The sequence below is a fragment of the Ursus arctos genome, unplaced genomic scaffold (genome assembly GCF_023065955.2).
Source record: "Ursus arctos isolate Adak ecotype North America unplaced genomic scaffold, UrsArc2.0 scaffold_15, whole genome shotgun sequence".
Taxonomy (NCBI): Eukaryota; Metazoa; Chordata; class Mammalia; order Carnivora; family Ursidae; genus Ursus; species Ursus arctos.
Window position 1 is genome coordinate 25,948,325 of NW_026622819.1, and position 23,012 is coordinate 25,971,336.

The following is a 23,012-nucleotide window of genomic DNA, read 5'->3' on the forward strand; positions in this document are numbered from 1 at the left end:
CTACTGGAGAAGTAGAACACTCATCTGGTAGCAAAAAAAAAAAAAAAGCTCTAAAATAGGTCTGTAAAAATAAAAATCCACTCATTAATTCAACATCCCTTAAATAGGATTTGTGTGGTGGGTTCCTCTTAGACGGTCATCCCCCTAAAAATTCCAAGTGCCTGTAACCAAATTTTGAGCATGTTTTAATCAGGCAGTAACTGCTACTTCTCATTCTCCCTTCAGCTTCCAGAATGATGAAAACCAAATGTTCCAATCACAGTAAATTCACTAGCAAACTTTTTTTTTTTTGGCTCATTACATCCTCTTGCCCCACATATGCTATTTATCTTTTATGTTTATGCTATGGGTCTTACTAAGTTGTGACCCATCTCAAGTCTGTTTAGAAGGAAAGCTGAAGAACTAGAGCTGATTCTCATGTGAATCCCACGGCATATCTGAGAGCCCGGAAAGGTCCGCAGGCACCAGCAACACAAGGAACATAACGTCATCATCCAGAAACTCTGCCCTGAAATAGGGCTCTGGTCACTAAGAAATCTGCCTTCCTCCAGCTCCACTTTTGGCCTCTGGACACAGAATAAAGCCAGACTGTCCTTACTTGACTCCACAACAGACCCCGAGGACAGCAGGCTAGTTATCTCTTAGCCAGGCTCCGTCATTTCGATGTCCATACACCCACCACCGTGTCTTGCTTCATAAGTAAATTAAGTCCCGGTCACTCCCTCTGCTCTCTGGCCCACCTCTTCTCTGGGCTCTCTCCAGGGCCTCCTGTGCCATTTAGTTACAGCTGTTTGCCCCAGGGGGTGACGAGGGATGGCAGAAAGAACAGAGGCCTTGAAGTCAACTCCAGGTCTTGGCCCTGCCTCTTCCTAGCCCCTGACCTTGTTCTCCCAGACTTAGTTGCCTCGTCTGTGAAAACAACAACAAAAGGTTAGGGGCTAATAGTACTTGTTCTGTCTACTCCCAGGGTAAAACCCAACTCAATATGGGATGTAAAAACACTGTGCAATCAGGGAGATCAAAACTAGAGCTTCCCAAATGTTAACTTGCTTCAAAATTCCCCAGGGAGTTTGTATAGAGGAGAAAGACAAATGATGTGCATAATAAATAAAGAAAATATACAGTTTGTTAAAAGTAGTAAGTACAAAGGTAAAATTCAAAGCATGGCAGGGGAGTGCAAGGGAAGGGTGATTTTCGTTTTAGTTTGAGTCTTTTTAAAATTTTTTTTATTTAAATTCAATTTAATTAACATACAGCGTATTATTAGTTTCAGAGGTAGAATTCAGTGATTCATCAGTTGCATACAACACCCACTGCTCACTACATCCAGTGCCCTCCTCAATGTCCATCACCCAGTTACCCCATGCCCCCCGACCTCCCCTCCAGCAACCTTCAGTTTGTTCCCTAGAGTTAAGAGTCTCTTCCGGTTTGCCTCTTATTTTTTTCTGGGCTAGTTATCTCTTAGCCAGTCTCCGTCATATCGATGTCCATACACCCACCACCAATGTCTTGCTTCATAAGTAAATTAAGTCCCAAACACAGGGTGATTTTAAGTAGGGAGGTCAGGGTAAGTCTTGTTGAGAAGGTGACGTCTGAGAAAAGACTTAAAAGAGGTGATGACCATGGAGCTAGGGGGGCGGGGGCTGGAGTGAGTAATCAAGAAGGGCAAAGACCCTATGGGGAGGGGCGTGTGTGCAGGCTGTGTTCAAGGCACAGCAAGGAGACCAGAGTGGCTGGAGGTGAAAGGAAGCAAGAAAAACAGAGAGGAGTTGAGGTCCTATTGCTCCTGACCCTGTAAGCTGCATTAAGGACTTTGGCTTTGACTCTGGGTTTGGAGCAGTCCTGAGAACAGCCTGTACAAGGGTGAAGGGGGAAACAGACCAGTGAGGAGGCTATGGCAATAACTGGGGAGCACACAGGGTGTCCTGGAGTGGACGAGGAGGAGAGTGGGTGGAAGCCAGACCTATGCTGAAGGCTCTCCAAACAGGTACACAGACGAATCTGGAGGGTGAAAGCAGAGTGAGGTCAGAGACGACTCAAAGGGCAGGGAAGCCACCAGGTCAGATGGCAAGACTGTGAGTCGTGCATGTTTGGGGAGCAGGGTGAGAAGTTCTGGTTTAGACCAGTTAGTTTCTCTAGCTCGGGGGGACATACAGAAAGAGGCACACATCTTAATTGAACAGTTCAGTGACTTTGGACACGAGGAACACACCTGGGTAATCACTACCAGGATCAAAAGACGGAATATTTTTGCCAACAGGGAAGGCCTTCTTCATGTCCCCCCTTGTTACTACTCACCCCAAAGGTACCTTGTTCTGACATCCATCACCATAGATTCATTTTGCCTGCTTTTGAACTCATATAAATGGAGTCACACAATATGAACTCTCGTGCCTATTTTTCTCCTTCAATATTAACTTGTGAAAAGCATCTGCATGTTAAGCGTAGCAATGGCTCATATTGTTTTCACTGTTGCATGTTATCCCATCATTTGAATATACTAAGATTCATACATCCATTCACTGTTCATGGAGATTAGGTTTGTTTCCAGTTTGGGACCATCAGGGATGTAATTTACCATTACACAGCAGAATCCATTACTTTTGGAGGCTTGCATCTCTACTTGTGGCCTCAGGGTCCTGGGGAGATTAGCACCGAGGTAAGGGAAGTTTTTGGAGGATCATGGGAACAAGCTTAGGTGGGGCATTAAAGATCCTGCACAATGAGGGAGGCAGACATCCTGGGGTCCTACCAAATGGAGGAGAGCAGAAGGGACGATCCTGAAAGGTAGGAAAGATAATTTTTACCCAGATCCATAAAGATTTCTAGGACTAGTCCTAATTCTAATCTCTGAGTATCCATAAAGGATTCATCTAAATTATTATGATATTACAGAGGACCCCTCTTTCTTCTCTCTTTTTACAGCTGCTGTGGACCAGGACTCATCACTTTACAGACCAGCAGGACATAAAGAGACAAGCACCCAGGACCCTCTCATAGATCCTCCTTAACTCAATCTGCAGACTCATCACCACGTTGCTGTCCTGTAAGTAATAAGTAGTGTGATACCCTAGAAAGACCACGAGCACCCCAGATGGAGTTCTGGTCTGGTTCTACCACTTGTCACTTTGAGCAAGTCAATGGATGTCCCTGGGTTTCAATATCCTTAAGTGAAAAGCAGACTGTCAACTGCCTCTAGCGTCCACTCCTGTCTTCTGATTCTGTTTTCCTCATCTTCGGGACCGCAACATTCCACATAACTCTAGGGACATGTTACCCAATGTATCCAATCAAAAAAAAAAAAAAAAAAGACTATGAAACACTTAAGTGCTTAGTGCTGTGCTAAGATACAATAAAGCAAGGCAGGTTATAGGCTAGTGGGAGGATTCCAGCAAGAATACAAAACCAGCAGAGATGCTAGGCTGGGGGGAAATAACAGAGTTCCCTGGGAGCACTTTTGGGTGCAGCTGAGGAAACGGACGGTAGATGAGGAACGCGTGAGTAGGATTATTCTGGATCAGTTTTACCTTAACTTCCTATTTGTACGTCTTTGCCTCAGATACCATACTTCTACTGGCCTCTGTCAAGACTGAAACCTTCCCACCCAGAACATTCTCTAACTCCTAAGTCTTTCAGATGGGACATAAAGCTTCTGAGCAATATAAACCTATTTTTCCTCTCTAAGTGTCTGTGTGGTTTTCAGTGCTCCCTTCTTGTGGTTCTGGAGTCAAAAATGAGAAACACACAGCCGCAAGTCTACAAGCTGATCACAGTATGTGCTGTGTTAGCCAACTCAAGCTGTGCTCTTAAAAAATACTCGATTTCTACAGAAAACAGCTGCCTGGAGGACAAAAGGAAGGATACAATTCTGCCATTTCAAAAAGGCGATGGGAACATAAATCCAGGCAGCCACAATGAAAAACAGCACAGAGGTTGCAAAAATTAAAAATAGAGCTATGATATGATCCAGCAACTCCCCATGTGGGTATTTGTTCAAAGGAGACAAAACCCACTATCTCAAAAAGATATCTGCACCCCCATATTCATTGCAGCATTATTTATATCAGTTAAGGTATCGAAACAACCTAAGTGTCCACTGACAGGCGAATGGATAAGCAAGTTGCGGCATATATATATATATATACACACACATATATATATATAACAGAATATTATTCAGCCATAAAAGAGAAGGAAATCTGTCATTTGTGACAACATAGATGGACTTGGAGGGAATTATGCTAAATAAATAAGTTAACAGAAGAAGACAAATACTGTATGATCTCAGTTATATATGGAATATTAAAAAAAATCATAAATACAGAGAACAGGTTGTTGGTTACCAGAGGTGGAGGGTGGGGAGTGGGCAAAATGAGTGAAGATGGTCAGAAGGTACAAACTTTAAAAAGAAATAAAGGCTTTAAAAAAGGAAGAAAGAAAGAGAGCTCGTCACAACGCAACTTCGAAACACATGGAACTCAGGAGGGAACCTGGGCTACAAAGTACAGTGTTGAATAAATAAGTAAAAAGCAAACCAAAAAAACACCGAATCTGAAACCTACAGGTATTAACGAGTCCATGTCTTACAGGAGGCACTAACTTGAACTTCCCTGGAAACTGCCATGCACTAGAATCAAAAGAATCAGCTTTGGTTACTCATTCATTCATGCAATCTGTCATTGAGTCAGACAGGAAAGACTGATGCTTACGCACGGCGGGATCCCCCTCGCCCACCCCAGTCCCCTCTCTAAGCCCTGAGTATTCAAGCTAGAGCTCCTGCTTTTCCCACTGCACATCCTAATAGGAGTTCCTCCACTTTTTATAATGGAAAAGAGCAAACGTTACAAAACCAGAAAAATATAGGGGGCGCCTGGGTGGCTCAGTTGGTTAAGCAGTCTGCGTTTGGCTCAGGGCATGATCTCAGGGTCCTGGGATCAAGCCCCACGTCAGGCTTTCTGCTCAGTGGGGAGTCTGCGTCTCCCTCTCACTCTCTTTCTGTGCTCGCTCTCTCTCAAATAACTAAATTTTAAAAAAAATCTTAAAAAAAAGAGAAAAATTTAACAAACCTCCACATACTCATCACCCACTTTCAACAATTATCAATTTGTGGACAATCTTATTTAATCTATAGCCCACCCAATTCCATGTCCTGGATTATTCTGTGGCAAATCCCAGACGCCAGTTAATTTCATCAGTAAGTAGTTTAGTATACATCTCCAAAAATACAGATTCTTTTTTAAAGAAAACTACAATATTATCATGCCTAAAGAAAGGAACCATAATTCTTTACTTTTGTCAAAATATTCAGCGTTCAGATACCCGATTGTCTCATTATCTTTTTAAACACACGACTTTTTTCTCTGCCTTGTTTTTTTTTAATTTAACATTACATCATGAAAATCATTCCATAGTATGATATATATTTTATTTTATTCTTTTTACTTTAATGTTTTTTTATTATATTATGTTAGTCACCATACAGTACATCCCTGGTTTCTGATGTAAAGTTCGATGATTCATTAGTTGCGTATAACACCCAGTGCACCATGCAATACGTGCCCTCCTTACTACCCATCACCGGTCTATCCCATTCCCCCACCCCCCTCCCCTCTGAAGTCCTCAGTTTGTTTCTCAGAGTCCATAGTCTCTCATGCTTCATTCCCCCTTCTGATTATCCCCCCTTTCTTTATCCCTTTCTTCTCCTACCGATCTTCCTAGTTCTTATGTTCCATAGATGAGAGAAATCATATGATAATTGTCTTTCTCTGCTTGACTTATTTCACTTAGCATTATCTCCTCCAGTGCTGACCATGTTGCAGCAAATGTTGGGAACTCATTCTTTCTGATAGCTGAGTAATATTCCATTGTATATCTGGACCACAACTTCTTAATCCATTCATCTGTATATATTTTTAAAAGCCATTTAGTATAATAAAGCATGAGGTGTTCCTATGAGAAAAGAAAGCTGCATTAGCCAGACAGGGATTTACTTGTCCATAGATGCTCCCCTCAGAAGAATCTAAGGCACCTAAAGTCTTTCTCCACTAAACAGCAAGGGGCCATCCCACAATGAGGTCATTAGTGATGTCATTCCTAGTGTTGACCTAGATGGGAAGGGCAGAAGGGCAGAAAAGAGAAGAGAAAGGAAGACCAGAGAGAGAAGCTCTCAGGACTCATATAAAGCTAAAATTTGACCCCTGGAAAGGGAAAAAGGAGCATTCTTTCACCGTTCTCTGGCTGCCATTTTGCATTTGTGATTATCGAGTGGTAATTTCACTAATCCTTTCTGTTGGTAGACGACACACACAGGCCCCTCAAGATGTTGTTCCCATAGTGAGATGACATTTATTTAGGCATCTCTGGCATGGACTGTGACCTTGGGGAAATCCCTTAATTTTTCCAGGACTTGGTTGTATCATTTGTAAATTTTGAGACTAAGTTATATACTCAAATAGTCCTTTAAACTCTAACATTGTTTCCTTTTTTAAAAAATTGAAATAAAGTAATTGAAATTACCAGAATTATTTGTGATAGAGCAAAAAAATGTCAGGGCTTCGCTCTTTGCAGAGCGCACTTCAGTCTTTGAGGCCGAGAGCAGATTTTTTTTATTATTATTATATTATGTTAGTCACCGTACAGTACATCCTTGGTTTCTGATGTAAAGTTTGATGGTTCATTAGTTGTGTATAACACCCAGTGCACCATGCAATACGTGCCCTCCTTACTACCCATCACCAGTCTATCCCATCCAAGAGCAGATTTAAATTAAGCACAGTGCAGAGTGCTAAGAACAACCCAGCAGGTAGCACGTTGGGGGTTACTGAAGGAACCCCATGCCTGCTCACTTCTAAGAAAGCTTTATGTGTGGCGTGTCTGGGATCTCTTAGAGAAAGACTTTATACAAAGCTATAAAAATATGTTTAGTAGGGGCGCCTGGGTGGCTCAGTCGGTTAAGCTTCTGGCTTCGGCTCAGGTCATGATCGCAGGGTCCTAGGATCGACCCCAGGTCAAGCCCCACGTCGAACTCCACATTGGGCTCCACACTCAGTGGGGAGTCTGCTTCTCCCTCCCCTCTCCCCGTCCCCCGCCTCGTGCTCACTACCTCTTTCTCTCTCTCTCAAATAAATTAATAAAATTTTTTTTAAATATGTTTAGTAGACCATGCATTGCATCTGCACAGGCTGTTAAGACAAATGCAAAAAACAGTTCATAGGCAAATGTCACAATTCTGTACCAGGACAACTGAGGCCAGTTTCAGCTGAGACAGGAAATCTGATTACAGGGTTGGGCTTTTTATTACTAAATGATAACTTTTTATTGCTATAGTATAAAAAGAGTTTGGAAAATAGAGATTAGGAAAATATTACCAGGTGACTGGTAACACCAGTAACAACCACTGACAACATTCTTACAGTTTTACTAGTATCTATAATCTTTATTATTTTACAGTACTTTTTTTTAGATTTTATTTATTTGAGAGAGAGAGAGAGCGCGTGCGCACAAGCAGGCAGAATGGCAGGCCGAGGGAGAGGGAGAAGCAGGCTTCCTGCTGAGCAAGGAGCCTGACGAGGGCTCAATCCCAGGACTCTGGGATCATGACCTGAGCCGAAGGCAGATGTTTACCCAACTGAGCCACCCAGGTGCCCTAGTAATATCTATAATCCTTATAATTTAAAATTGCGACTCATGTTCGTTTCACATTTAATATTATGAATTCTCTTCTTTATCAACAAATAATCTTCCAAAATATTGAGAATGGCTACATAATTTTCCATTGTATGAAGATACTCCGAGTGAGCATTTCCCGATTGTTGAGCATTTGGCTTGTTTCCAATTTATGTTTTTTATTATTATGGCCAATGCTTCTGTAAACATCCTGGTAGCTGGATTTTAGAGAGTATACTGAAAGTAAAGCTCTAGAAATGGAATCTTTAGGTCGTAAATCATGCAAATTTTTGCTTTGATCTGTATCAACACACTGCCCTCTGAACATACGTGTGCCCCAATCCATCCCACCAGCAGTATGTGAGTGTGCTTTCTCCCTTACCACAGTCAGTACTTGCTAACTTTCACGCAATTGAAAGCTGATAGGCAACAAACACATTTTACTGAACATTTTAAATAAAAAGAGAAAGACTCATTCCTGTGGCTCAGCTACTCTAAGCCATACTTTTATCAAATGCAGATCCAAACCACCCACCGTCGCTCCTTCAATCTCTTTACTGAAGAGTCTTCAATAAAATAATGGATCTCGGCCAAGCCGGTCATCGATGACTAAATTCTGGCTCTTCACTTAAAATTGCTGAATTTGAGATTTGCTAAAAAACTGTTTACTCTCTGTCTAGATTGAAATAGTAAAACATATTATTCCAAGTGTATCTGATCAAGATTTAGGAGCCCTCAAGTCATGTCCCATTTTGTCCCCAGAAATGTTTCTTTATGACACTGCTCACAAGAAATAACTATTATATTCCTTCATCCCTTACCCCCTCTCTATTCTTGGCATCTCCACTTATCATCACGGGATATTCCACTTCCACTAGTACAGGCCTACCATTTCTGTCTTTCACAGCATGCCTTAAACCTTGATGACTTTCATTTTAATGCCTGGAAAGTGAAAAGCGGCATGAAGCTCCCTTCTCTCCAAGTGGCAGAGCTCTTCCGGGGGGGATCCGACTGCCTCCCCGAGCAGCCAGAACACAGAAGCTCTGGGAGGCAGATCTGAGCCGTAGCTTTGGTTGTGTGATCGTACTTAACTTTTTCTCTGGGCCTCAGTTTCCCTTATCTGAAAATGAGGGAATTGGGTTATATTCTCTAGGGGACAGTCTTCCATCTCTATGATCTTCTCCAAAAGTTCCTAAGTTCCCAACGAAAAGGGAATCTCCAGACATCAATCATTTTAAAATGTCACTGCACAGCAATTAAACTCAATTGAGAAAAATACAAAGCCCTCCTTCAGAATGCCCATAACATTTGTTGTCCTATCTGTTCTAGAACTTCATTATATTCAATCGCGAGCCTTTCTCCCCAGGTAGCAAGCACAGCTGCCTTCAGGGCCCAAACTGGTAACAGAAGTGACTGAAGCATGCTAGCTGTTATTCTTTCCAAATTGGCACATGCTTTATTCTCAGACACACAGATGGTCTTTGCTTTAAAGCATTATGTTTTCTCCCATTTTCCGGATACATTTAACACCATGGGTTTATCTTTTGTTTCTCTTTTTTATATGGTTCTTCATGAGAAAAACAGTTATCACTCAACAATTAGAAAACAAAGGCACAAAGACAATGATAAAGGATGACGGCCCCTTGCAGCCTTGTGTCAGATGAGATGCAGGGAGTGATGGGTGCTGCAATGAACGTGACAGGACTCCCCAGTCCTGTTGGGAGGAAGACTCGGCCCACAGTGACTCTGGCCCCACTGCCATGCAGGCCTGTTGTTGTAAGAGCTGCTTTTTTGAGGAACAGGATCTTCACATTTTTAGGTAAAAACCCCTCAGTCTTTAACTGCCAGCTCTGGTTTATATACAGGATTATGCAAGCTGAATAAAATATGTCTTTCTACAGTCAGTTTGGGATCTACTCTGTGGGGAAAAAAATGAGAAAGAGCCATCTGATGAGACAAAGGTCTCATTTTAGAATCAAAAAGTAAGCTTGAAAGGGAGCAGAAAGGGAGAAGCATGAAGAAAAGCAACCTCCAAGGTTTGAAATTATTAAAGATTCCAGAGCATATCCTGGTCACGAGCCAACTCACCCACTGAAGAGGGGCCTTCCTTCTCAATAATAACAAATAATTATAACAAGAACTAAGATATACTGAGAATATTCCAGATTTTGTGCTAGGGCTTTACACGGTTCATGGCATTGAAGCCTCAAGATCCCCCAGCTACAAGTGTCTTACCCAGGACTCAAACCCAAGACCATGCTCTTAACCTCTATTCTCTACCCTAGGAAGCCACTGGCCTGAGGAAGGGAGCAAAGGAGGTGAACTGCGCACTCGTAGCAGCCCCCACTAAAGGGCTGTGGGCCTCGCGAGCCCTTGAAGGAGCTCCACCGTCTACAACACAAGACCATTTGTCAGTTCACCTTCGCAGAGAAAGCTGCCTCCAAGTTTACATTTTGGCAAGCTTCAGTGGGGCAATTTAGTCAATATAAAAATTAAAAAATGAACAATAATAATAGAAACATGCCTGAAAGAGTCAATTCTCCCACTCTAAGTCACTCAGTCTTCACCTAGAGCAGAGGGAGAGTAGGAAAGGGCCCTGCTTGCTAAGAAGAGGAGCTAGTCAGCTAGCATTTGCTAAATTCAGCAAGGAGGCCACTAGACTGAGGTGGGTCAAATGCCATGGCGGCCTCCATGGGTAAACCAAAACTTAAGCCTGTCCATGCCTCAGGGTTACAAAATCGGAACCTAAGGACAACCAAACAAACAGCCAACTAGGCTTTAAGCTGTAGCCAATCAAATACTTTCTTTGCTTCCACACCTTACCCTGGTTCCTGTTGGCTGGACACTCCTAACCCCTTCTGGTTTGGCACAGCTTGATTCCAATTAATTTTTGCTCAAATAAACTCTTCCGAATTTTAACATGCCTCAGTGTACCTTTGCACACTCTGAAGAACGGTTGTCTAGGGGCAGGCTATCAGTTCAGGAGTAAAAATGAGGAAGAAAGGCCCTGGGATGGTATCTGTGGCTGAACCTGCCTACTTATTCACCATTCCCATTTCCTCTTTCTGGACACACAAGACCACCTCACTTCCCAGCATCCCTTGCTCCGTAAAGTTATGCAGTCGTGGGTAGGGTGGCACCTCCTCACCTGGCCCCTAAAATCTCCTAGGACAACCTCAGCTCACATCTTGATCGTTTTCAGCAGCACGGGGGAGTGAAGGACTCCAGCACTGCAGAGCCACAGTATAAAGGAGTCTGGATTCCTGAGTCACCCCTGGAAGGGGAGCCACTTCTTGGAGCAGAGCCATTCAGAAGAGACGCTGACCCAGCCTGGATTATGATGTGAATGAGAAACAAAATTTCTTGTGGTTGGCCACTAAGATTTGGGAGTTATGCGTTAAAACAGCTAGCAAGCATACCCTAAGAGTTCCCAGAAAAACTAGAGTGCTTTCCTCTATGCTTAACCAAGGGTCCAGTTCGCACAATTCTGCCCTTCCTTGACTCTTCCAAGGAAAAATCGCAGGCATTCTGTCACGCAGGTCCTTCAAATAACCAAAGAGCTTACTATTAAGGAAGTGCCCAGAGATAAGCCCACAAAACCTACTGAAAATCTTAGCTGTGTGAAAAGGCAAGTCACCTCACTGCAACTCTAGACAAGGCCTCTTGGGCACCTGTAAGAACAGAGTTCCCGAAGACAAAAAACCCGCTGGTCGCCAGGAGTCTGGTGATACCTCTGGATGCACGTGTTCAGGGGGAGAAACCCAACTGCACAAACCATGTCACTGGACAGGAGTTCTAGCCCGTGGCCAAACTTGCAGCTGACAGACAAACACAGCAGCAAACGCGGCAGAAGCTCCCGCCCAGAGAAAAACCCGTACACCCAAGCTCTGTGTTTCAAATGCCACACAAAATCCAAAGGACTACTTTGTTTTTTAAAGCATCCAAGTCTCTTCACTCCAGACTTGGATGAAACTATTTCATCAATACGCAGTGCTTTCAAATTTTCATGTGATCAGAATCGCTTTTGTTTTTGCAAAGAAAGATCAGTTGATTTCAATGGATAATTCTAAAATGTACAGGTTCTGCCAAGCAAATTAGGATGAGGTAGAAGCAATAATTGGTTACGTGAAAATTCTCTGAAGTGGGAAAGAAAGCCAGACCAGAATGCAAGCAATTCCTCCCTGGGAGTGTTTCCTTGGCTCTCCCGAGGAGAAATCGCAGGCGGCATTCTGTCACGCACGTCCTACACGCATCACCTGAGAGTGAGTCCAGACTATTCTTGGGCCTACACGATGTGGCTGAGCCAGGTCACTTCTGCAAATTGGATTTAGAAAACACCACACTGGAACATATCCTTCCCTTGCCGCAGTTGAACAAGCTGGACAAATCATTCGACTCACTCCTTGAACCGCAGTGGGGGTGGGGGGTGTTAAAAAATGCTCCTTCTTAAAAAGAAGGAAGATGAAATACATGGTATTTTCACCTGTATATTTTTAGATTATTTGTTGGTGATAAGAGTTAGAGACATTTCCGCAGGAAGTCAAGAGATAAATTGGTTTTTCTACCTCCTCTCTTCTCAAAGTTTATATTCAATTTATACCTCTTGATAAGATCCATGATAACATACTCAGGAAAAAAAAAAAAAAAAGAGTGTTTCTTCCTGAACCATGGATCTGAAACTTTTTTTTAAATGGCCGTCTACTCAGTGGGAACAGAAGATTCACAGCTCACCTAAGTCACCTATTTCCTTAGAATTTTAATTGAAAAAACAGTGGTACAATACTAGCAAATCTCCAGAAGATTACACACAAAGGTTTGACAACAGAATGTGGGTAATTCAATTTGCACCTCAATATATACGTCCCTAGACATGCACATATATACACATACATGACTTCTAGTCTGTTTGAAAACACACGTCAACTCTAGAGAACTGATGGTTACCAGAAGGCAGGTGAGTGGGGGGATGGGTGAAATAGGTGATGGGGATTAAGGAGAGCACTTGTGATGAGCACCGGGTGATGTACAGAAGTGCTGAATCCCTACACTGTACACCTGAAACGAATATTACACTAACTAATATTAAACTAATATTAACTAACTGGAATTTAAATAAAAACTTAAAAAAATATTTTTGATGGAAATGGGTACCCCTACACATTATTTGGTTAACTATGTAAGTGACAAATTTTTTAATTTAATTAATTAATTAATAATTAATAATTAATTAATAATTAAATTAATAATAGAAATATAATTTGTAACTAAAAAGCAAGAACAGTGGCAAATAAAAACAAACAGCTAAGTACCACCCTGATGGTAAACCAGTAAGAGGCTTCTGCCCAAAACCTGCACAGCTGTGGGCACCAAGTGCTTGGAGGGCACTGGGCCCTCTGCCAGGCATTACAGGGCAACTGGGCTTATTAGTAAAATACCAAATTAGAGCCCATAATAAGCTTCAGTAATGCACTCATGTTAGTTTATGAATGATAAACTGTAATAACCCTTAACAACTCACATAATTAGTTGACTGCTATTATTTTTTTTAAAGATTTTATTTATTTATTTGACAGAGATAGAGACAGCCAGCGAGAGAGGGAACACAAGCAGGGGGAGTGGGAGAGGAAGAAGCAGGCTCATAGCGGAGGAGCCTGATGTGGGGCCCGATCCCATAACGCCGGGATCACGCCCTGAGCGTGAAGGCAGACGCTTAACCGCTGTGCCACCCAGGCGCCCCAGTTGACTGCTATTAAACAGCTCTTAGTCATTCGCAGAAACTAAGGTCTATGGAATGGCGCATACATCATTCCCCCGATAAAGACCTGGCACCTTTCTGAACCCATGAGGAGGCCCTGAAATCCGTGCACGTCATTCTGCGCGACTGCCGGCAATATCCACACCGAGCCACTGTTGTGCGCTTAGGCTTTTGCAGCCTGTTACTTACAAAAATTCACTTGTGAATTGATAGGAGCTACGAAACAGCAGAGAGCAGTTAAAAATGAAAACTGGATTCTGGCACCAGGTAGGTTCTCAGAACACTTGGTTTCAAAGAAAAGTCACTTACATGTATAAACATAAAATAGTTTTTAAAGGAGCTGCTTTGATTGAAACCATGGTGCAGGGCCTGGAAAAATGCGACATTGCACATACAAAGCTATGTTGATGTCCCTCAAAATCTGGAAACAGGAAGTCCGAAGTCTGAATGCTAGAAGGCTTTTTCCTTGATTCTCGAATGCATTTTTTATTCTCATCTATTATTCTAGAAAGGTACAAAAGTAATTAGCAGCAATAGCTGTTAGGTATTCAAACCCCCGATAGCCCTCCTAGAATAAATGAAGATAAACAGATGGTTTCTCAAGTCACTCTGGCTGCGTAAAGTCTTAACCCTACCTCATATTTTTTCTCTATATATGTCCAAAGGGACTACTTTGCAGAAAAAGAGATGGAAAGATGTTATGCTTGCTTGGTAACTCTTGAGGGTGGACTTGGGGGGGGGGGGGGCTTGACATCTCAGGTACCATCTTTCTTCTGCACAGTCAGGAGGCTGCACTTCTGAGGCCAAGGCAGCCAAGCAGAGGTTAATGCAGACCAAGGCTGGGCACCAGAATGCCAGAAAACAGCCCCAAGCTAGAAGGACGTGGAGAACGTAACTGAAAATCTTTTCTCCAAAGCCATTAATGAACAACATCAACCCCACCTTGGGGGAATGCACCCACTATACTTGGCAGGCTGCTGGAAACAGATGAGGCAGCCAGACCAAGTCAGGTCCCTCACAGGAATACGGTGGTGTTGTGGGGTTTGGAACAGTGACTTCAGCTCGATAAGCCCAAGGCGGCTTCCTGCATAGCAAGAACGTACGTGGTGAATGTTCCACATGGTGCCTTCTATGATAGGTTTACTCCCGGAGCAAGTCAAGATTGAAGATGAGGATGAGGCCTTTGCAGGCTAGGAATACTAACTGAAGAAACTGTGAACAAACAAACATGAAACCCTTTCCTGAGATCACAGAGTCTGACAGGAAAAATATCTGATCCCTGGGTCAGTGTGGTAGGCACACCTCCAAGATGGTCCCAGGGCCTGCTGTAAACACAGCCTCTCCCAGGGACTCAATGGAACACTAATCTAGGTGCTGATGTGAAGGGATTTCACTGATGTAGTTAAAGTCCCAAGTCAACTGGCCTTAAAATATGGAGATTATCAGAGTGGCCAGGATCTAATCACACAAGCCCTTTAAAAGCAGGGTTTTCTCTGTCTCCTCACTGGGAAAGAAATCAGAGGTTAGAAACAAGAGAGGATTGGTTGTGTCACTGCTGGCTTCAAGATGGAGGGGGAGGCATGTAGCAAGGAATTCAGGTAGCTTCTAGAAGCTGGCAGTATCCCTGGCAGCTTTCTTACAACCAGCAAGAAAACAGGGACTTCAGTCCTACAACCACAAGGAACTCATCTTAGAGACAGACTTTTCCCCAGAACCTCCAGACAAAAACTCTGGCAACCCACCACTTTGATCTCAGCCACTTGCTACTGTCAGCAGAGAACCCAGCCAGGCTGTGGCAGATTTCTCACTGCAGAACTGTGAGCCAATAAACGGGTGTTGTTGAAAGGCACCAATCTGTTTGAGCAACAAAAAACTAATACCTCAGTACATTTCCTTTTATCCTCATTCCTTTCTCATTCCCCTGCACCCATAGACAAACTGCGGTTTGTATCCTTGAATTTGTATAGGTCCTGAAAAATATACATTCTTGTTTTGTGTATGGAGTTTGATTTACATCAATAGTGTCGTGCCATACCTGCCATGCGATTTTGGAGGTTTTGGTGGTTTTTTTTGTTTTTGGGGGTTTTTCTGCTTTTTTGTTTTTTTACTCAGCTCTACCTTGTGAAGATCTATCCATCTGCTGTGGCTGTATCTAGGATTCCCTTCTAATTGCTGTGAAGTATGCCACCGTGTGTATTCACTACATTTCTATTAACGAATTTTTCTAAGTTGGTCTTCGATTCCCTGCTACCAAAACCTGTGCTATAGAACCATCTCTCACAGAAGTTTCCTCAGGATCCTAAGAATCCCTCCAGAGTGTATACCCACAACTAGGATGGCTAGGTCACAGAATATATGAATACTTAAGGTAACCATATGCTATCAGATCCCTCTCTCAGATTGGTCACAACCAGCTCCTCCCTTGGCAGCACTCAGGATCCTGTCTTCTAGCTCTTCCAGGATCCGACATTACTGACTTCCTAATCTTTGTCAGTCTCCTGGGCACAGAGTGTTATCTCGTGATTCTGGCTTGCGTTTCTCTGATTCAGTGACTCTGAGTGCTGTTGCATGTAGTTATTGGCAACTTGGATTTCCCCTTTCGTGAACTGCCTGCTCCTTTCTTTGCCAATTTTCCTACTGTGTTTCCCATCTTCTCCTGGATTTGATTTGGTTCTAGATATTGACTTCTAGAAGGTCCTCACATCTTTTGGATACCAGATTCTGCTGGTATCTTCCAATGTGATATTTTTCTGTTAATGCAGAAATCCTTAATTTTATATAACCACATTCATCAGTTTGTTTTGTAATTTATACTTTATTGGAACCTTTATTAAGAAATTCTTCTCACCATTAACCCACTAACGTATTATCCAGTACTGTCATCACTTGGTTTCATATTTTTACCTTTCCCATTTCCGTCCTTAATCCACCTAGGATTCAGATTTGTATGAGAATGTGGTTTTACTTTTCTCCATATTGTAAGCCAGTTTTCTTAACACCATCTCCTCAACAATCCAGCCTCTGTAGAAGTAAGTTGAGAAATATGGATGTGTGTTGTGCTGGAAAGGCAAAGTCATCCCACCATTCTCTGCAAGAGGGCAAGATGTAGTCACTGAAGATGTTGGTGGTGGGAGGACATAAGGGGAAGGATCTGTCTCAGCAGATACTGTCCTGAACAGCCTCTTTGGCCCATGTGTTTTAATTACCAATCTCTGATTTATCGGCTTTTATCAAAAACCAGAGTTCCTTTCCACTTGGGCAGGTGGCAGAGAAAAGATCATGCTGACATATATGTGAGCCCTGGTGACATCAGCAGTTGGGATTAGCCACACCGCTCTGGATGTGTTCCATTCCAACACATGCTCATCCTACCTTAAAATCTTTTTCATCACAAAACTGATAAGGTCCAATGAGATAAATAAACGGTACAGATTGTTAGGCCAATGATGGGAGAAGACTCCTTTAAAAGGACCACACTCATGAGTTGTCCCTCCCCAAGCTGGCACCCCCTGAACATAACATGAGGGAAGACTCTTGGGCCTGCTGCAGGACTTGGTCTCAGACGTCAAGCATCCTGACCTACCCTGTTAGCAAGGCCCTCAACAGATAGGCTCTTCCGTTATATACTTTAAACTCACTGCTTTTTTTTTAAAAGCTTCGAGGGAAAGTTTTTCCATTCCTCTTCTCTTCTCATTCACCCAGGACTTTCCCTCCCCACCTTTCCAAAGCAGTACAAAACTAACTTTCTTCTACATTCACTCCCCTCCACTTCTCATTGAGTCTGGAAGTTCAGAAGTGATTTCCCAGGAACTGCATGGAAGGAGGATCTGACCTCTGGCCTACAGAATGCCCCTGCCTTCTTTAACCCCCATGGGTCTTAATAATTAGTTCCTCCCAGGGCCTCTCTGTTTCCTTGAACTCATTCCCTGGAAACAATTCCACCATACAGCTGTGAGCAGTCCACTGAACTAAGCATCTACGGTCAGCAAGTACAAAGCCTCCCTTAAGAAGGGCCCTTTCCAGTCCCGCTGTAATGTCAACCAGCTTTCCTCAATTCTCAAAGAATTCAGCCTCCCTTTACTGAGGAATCCATTTGGCACCAGGGATGGAAAGTCCATTCACCCACAGGGAGGGCCAATAGCCACAAGGCTCCTCAATGGCAGTCAGAAATCCCTCCCCATTACCTTCTCGGTTGGCCTATACCTCTGATTCAAAATGTTAGTGTCTTGAACTCTGATGTACAAAGGAAGGTAGGTAAGACATCCCAGAATGGAAAGAGGCTTGGGTCATTGAGTATAAATCAAAATCAGGAAGAAGATAAGGCAGCCATTTCTGGCCAGCCCATGGGAATGGGGTTCTGATGGATTAGAGGAGAGAAAAGGGTGGAACAAGTTTGGGGTGAAGATCAAGGATCTATGAGCAAGGCAGACCCGAGTGAAATGGCCCAACCAGGGCTCCTGAGAGCCACAGTTGCGGCTCTGATGCCCTTACAGGGTGGAGGGAGGGAGTGACACAAAGGGATGGGTGGCAAAGGGGCCGGGACAACTGGAGTGATGTGATAAAGTGATCTGTTTCACAATTTGGCATAAGGCCAACCCAACTACATGATTATATTCATTTTCAAAAGAGGTGATAATCAGCAAACCGTCGGCCCACTAAGAAAGCAGCTGGGTAACACAGAACAAAATAAAGATCTAGGGGCAAGGAGGGCCTAACAACTTTAAAACCACCTATTGAAGAATTCTACCTTTTCATCAGCTTCTTCAAAAAAAGCTCAGACTATAACTGTTGGCAGTTGCTGATTTGATGCCTTTGATTCCTGGTTTAATTCCATTTTCGAAATGATTTCCATTGTGTCTATGCCAGACTCCTACCTTATGAAATACACACACACACACACACACACAACTCAGATAGGACACACCCAGTAGCAGAGTGCAAAAAAACTGATGGCAATAATAGGAAAAAATAAATAATATTTACTATGTTAGAGTCACTTTGTTAGCACACACATATATGAACTCATTGAGTCCGACAGTCATTGATACCTTGTCCAAGATCATACAACGAGAAGGGTCAGAACTGGGACCGCAATGCACTCTGGCTGCAGAATCTATTGCTAAAACCACTCTGCCACCCTGCCTCTACATGATGGGGACTTATCTGCCCAACAAAAATAAACAGTGACCTTAAGTTGAGCTTTCCTCTGAATGATCCCCCCGAATTAGCCCAAACAGCAGTACGGCACCTAAAGGCAAATATTTTACTTTGACGCTGCACTTTCAGTAACTAATTGCAAGAGGCACATGGTCGGTTCCAATCAAAGGGTCCTGGTTCCATCGTCCGGTTGGTCCTCAGCCTGGGGACGTCTCACTCCTCAAATCACATGGGAGACAACACTGAAAGCCAAGAGCTTGCCTTCATCCCATTTACTATGCTGCTTAATTAGTCACAGAATGACATTATCTGCTTTTTATTCTGGAGACTTTTCACCATTACTACCCCACCAGGAAACAAACTATCCCTTCCCAGGAAACAAACTATGGCAAATGACTAGCTCCCCAAGATTAAAAGTCCAGGTGGCAGAGAGTCACGAAAGATCTACACCACAGCCAAGACCACTGCCCGAGCCCGAAGTAGGCAGGTCCTCTCAAGTGCCCTCCGACACCCAGGGTGAGTCCTGCCAGAAATGATAGAACAAGGGAGGCTCCCCATTAAGAGACAGGGATTTACAGGATTCCCCGAGGGGTAGCTGGTACCAAGCACCGTTCCTTCCCTTCTGACCAAAGTAGCACTTTCCAGGGGTTTCAGATTCATAATTCAGGTGATCACCAAGACTGTCATTTGTGCTTTTGCTGAAATTATCTGGAAAGGTTCAAATAGAAGAGGAGGGAACCCTATCTACAATTTGCTTTCTAAAGGCAAAATCTTGAATACTGTGGGTTGAATAATTAAATAGTAAATGAGATCTTTTCTTCATTTCTGAGGTGTGTGCCCCTGACTCACTGTGGAACTTCATCAAAATCTAGAAACCTCAGTTTCTCACTTGCCTCAGTTTCTCTCATGCCTCAGTTTCCTCATTTGCATGATAGGACAGGTTCCTACTTGACCATGCGCTTTGCAAAGAGAGTGGCCTGCTAATGAACATCTGGTGATGTAAGAAAAGAACCCTTTTGGCATGGGCACTGTACATCTATTTAAAATTACAATATGAAAGCCAAAGATAATCAATGTAGTTGGAATTTTCTCAAACACAAAATATGACCTTTTCAGGTTTAAACTGAGATCCACTCCACTTCCATGCAGGCAAATGTGTTACATACTAAAAACCCCACAACACGCCTAACATGTACAGTTTCCACCACTAGGTATGATACAGGCTCAGAAAGAAAATTTCCACTCAGCACGGGAGGGGTGGTAGTGTTTTCCCTTGCTATGTTTTGATTCAAGGACAATGATACATTTGAAATGAGGGTTTACAAAAGAGCTGGATTTCCCCTTCTTTAAATATAACCTATACTTTGCCTCCATTTATATCAACATAAATATAAGGCTCACTCCTTCTAACTCACACATGCACCAGAGACGACCTTGGGAGGCAGAGACCAGACAGAAAAATTGGCCTGACATCAAAAGTGAAGGGAAGTACAAACTTCCAGTTATAAAATAAAATATATAAGTCCTAGGTACAGCATAACTATAGTTACTAATACTGTATTGTATATTTGGAAGTGGCTAAGAGAGTAGATCTTAGAAGTTCTCATCACAAGGGGTGCCTGGGTGGCACAGCGGTTAAGCGTCTGCCTTCAGCTCAGGGCGTGATCCCGGCGTTATGGGATCGAGCCCCACATCAGGCTCCTCCGCTAGAAGCCTGCTTCTTCCTCTCCCACTCCCCCTGCTTGTGTTCCCTCTCTCACTGGCTGTCTCTATCTCTGTCGAATAAATAAATAAAGTCTTTAAAAAAAAAAAAAAAGAAGTTCTCATCACAAGAAAAAAAAAAGAAATATTTGTATCTATGTGTGGTGATGGATGTTAACTAGATTTATTGTGGTGATCGTTTTGCAATATATACAAATATCAAATCAAACTAATGTAATGTTATACGTAAGCTGTATCTCAATTTTTCAAAAGTGAGAGGAAAAAGGCCACTTGCTATTTCTCCGTCTTTTGGTGAACCTTTTCTTCTTCCTTTGTTTAGAATTCAGTCAATAGAGTCCTCTTAGACTATGGACTCTGGGAAACAAACTGAGAGTTTCAGAGGGGAGGGGGGTGGGGGGCTGGGCTAGCCCAGTGATGGGTAGTAAGGAGGGCACGTATTGCATGGAGCACTGGGTGTTATATGCAAACAATGAATCATGGAACTTTACATCAAAAACTAGTGACTAGTGTTAGTCACCACTAACATAATAAAAAAAAATTTTTTTAGAGTCCTTTTACTTTTTTCACTAACAATTGTTTTCATTTTATTTTTTCTTATCATGATAAGCATACCCTTTAATCCCCATCACCCATTTCCCCCATCCCCCCCACCTCCCCTCTGTAACCATCAGTTTGTTCTCTACAGTTAAGAGTCTGTTCCTTGGTTTGTCTCTCTCTTTTTTTTCCTTTGCTCATTTGCTATTTTCCGAATTCCACATATGAGTGAAATCATGTGGTATTTGTCTTTCTCTGACTTATTTCACTTAGCATAATACTGTCTAGCTCCATCCATATTATTGTAAATGGCATGAGTTCATTCTTTTTGATGGCTGAGTAATATTCCATTGTGCATATACACCACACGTCCCATACCCATTCATCTGTCGATGGACACCTGGGCCGCTGCTATAGTTTGGCTGCTGTAAATAGAGCCCTCTTATGGGCACAGATTCCAGAAACACACTGACTTCTCTCTAATCCTAGATCTTTCAGGAGCACTAATAGCTATGAACAAAAGTAAAATATGTGAGTCACTCCCCCATAATTTTATAAAAACACACGGAAGTTAGCATGAGATGATAAGGATGAATAGCCAGATGGGGGTGCAACGGGGAGAAGAGAAAATAAATTTTCTGTTCACAAAAACTCTGTTCCATTAAGTTCCAAGTGTGCCTCAGGCCACAGGGCAGCACTTGTATTTTTACTTTGTAAGTCGCTACACAGATTGGCTTCACTGGACTTAGGCTCAATAGAAGTGGTGGGATGAGGGGTGAATTTCATTTTTCTCTTTGTAATTTTTATGAATGTTTCAAATAGTCTATAATAAGATGTGTTATTTTTATATTTAGAAAAAATAATAAAGGTTATTTTTAAAACAAGTTCTTAGCATTCTTAAGAAACACAGAAAGGCTTTCCTGCAAAGCCGCATACTTCCCAACGAGCTAACTGCCAGGTATGTGTCAGCGAATGACTTACTCCTCACCCAGGAACCCCTGACCGCCTATGAACTTTTGGCTTACATTCCAGGGGCCAGGGCCCTGCCCTTGTCCTTAAAACCCCACTGGAGGAGTCGGAAGGGCCAAGCCCATCTGCCAAAGTTAGAGCAACCCCTGTTAATCACCCCCTCACACACACAGATTTCACCCAAGTTCCCTGGGCAGACAGGAATTTAGGACAGATGTCACTGGGCTCTGGAGGAGGAGGACACTGTGTTCCGACTGTGCATACACACATGCTGCTTTTGGCCAAGAATGCTTCTTTCAGATGCTTGCTCGAAAATACATATTCAGGTCACAAGTCAAAGACGTGTGATACTCACTGATCACAAGGAAGACTGGTGATTCCAACTCCCCTCACATCTTCGGGAGCAGTTAAGTCCCAAGAGGCACCTGGGAGGAAGAGGGCGGGGCAAGAAAAAAGCAGAGAAATCACCTGCCCTGCAACAACACCTGGCAGAGAGCCAGCAAAGGAATGCGAGGGTCAGGCACCATCTCTTCACTCTCCGTAACCCACGAGTGGTGCTAAGCACTTTTCAAATACTATCCCTTTAATTCTCAGGACAACCTCTGAAGTGTTTTCTGTTTCTCACAAATGAGGAAACTAAGACTCAGAGAAGTTACTTGGCCAAGGCTGCCCCGTGAGTGAGTGGTGGGGCCAGGACTGGAGCCCAAGCCTATCTCCGGAGCCCCATTCCCAAGCACTCAGCACCCTAAACTCCATAAAGGCAGGGCTATGGCTACTATATCCCCAGTGGGGTCCACCATCAGGATTCACCAAATAAGCAAAGAAGACCATACAGCCTGCCCCCCAAATGAGCTTCATTGTAAGAGAACCGCCATTGACAGGTAAGGCCTGGTCAGTCCTTCGACTAACTTCGCAAAACCAGAACTACGATCCCCATTTTAGAGTTGTGATAACAGGGTCTTAAAGAAATGAGACATGTGCGACATTCTCAGGATTGGAAAATACAGAGTAGGATGAGACTCCCCCGCCTGCAAAGCATTTATGATCAAATTGACAGTGACATCCATGCATTACCTACGTAGCTCGGCAGTTTACGCAGAGACCCTACTGAGACACGTGTGCTGCAGAGGCTCCTTTCCACTATAAACATTCCCGGTTCTGTTTATGTTTTCCGGAGGTCTACACCCTTGGGACATTATCGCAAAGCACT

At 43.1% G+C, this 23,012-nt stretch overlaps 1 protein-coding gene and 1 long non-coding RNA gene across 5 annotated transcripts in view; one reads left to right on the forward strand and one right to left on the reverse strand.

Moving 5' to 3' along the window:
- Positions 1-23,012, reverse strand: part of ADAMTS12 (ADAM metallopeptidase with thrombospondin type 1 motif 12) — a 292,638-nt gene that overhangs the window by 237,768 nt on the left and 31,858 nt on the right. Inside the window, exon 2 of one of the 4 annotated variants that reach the window (XM_048224412.2) lies at positions 22,158-22,227. The exons of 2 other annotated variants lie outside the window; for them this stretch is intronic. The gene's annotated coding sequence lies outside the window, so the exon portion shown is untranslated. Of the gene's footprint in view, positions 1-22,157; positions 23,003-23,012 lie in introns of those variants that run through there. One more of the 4 variants, XM_057312187.1, reaches the window with a different exon arrangement.
- Positions 1,894-9,479, forward strand: LOC130543693 (uncharacterized). The gene is made up of 3 exons (XR_008959190.1): positions 1,894-1,987; positions 2,926-3,046; positions 9,250-9,479. It is a non-coding gene; the product is annotated as an uncharacterized LOC130543693 (long non-coding RNA).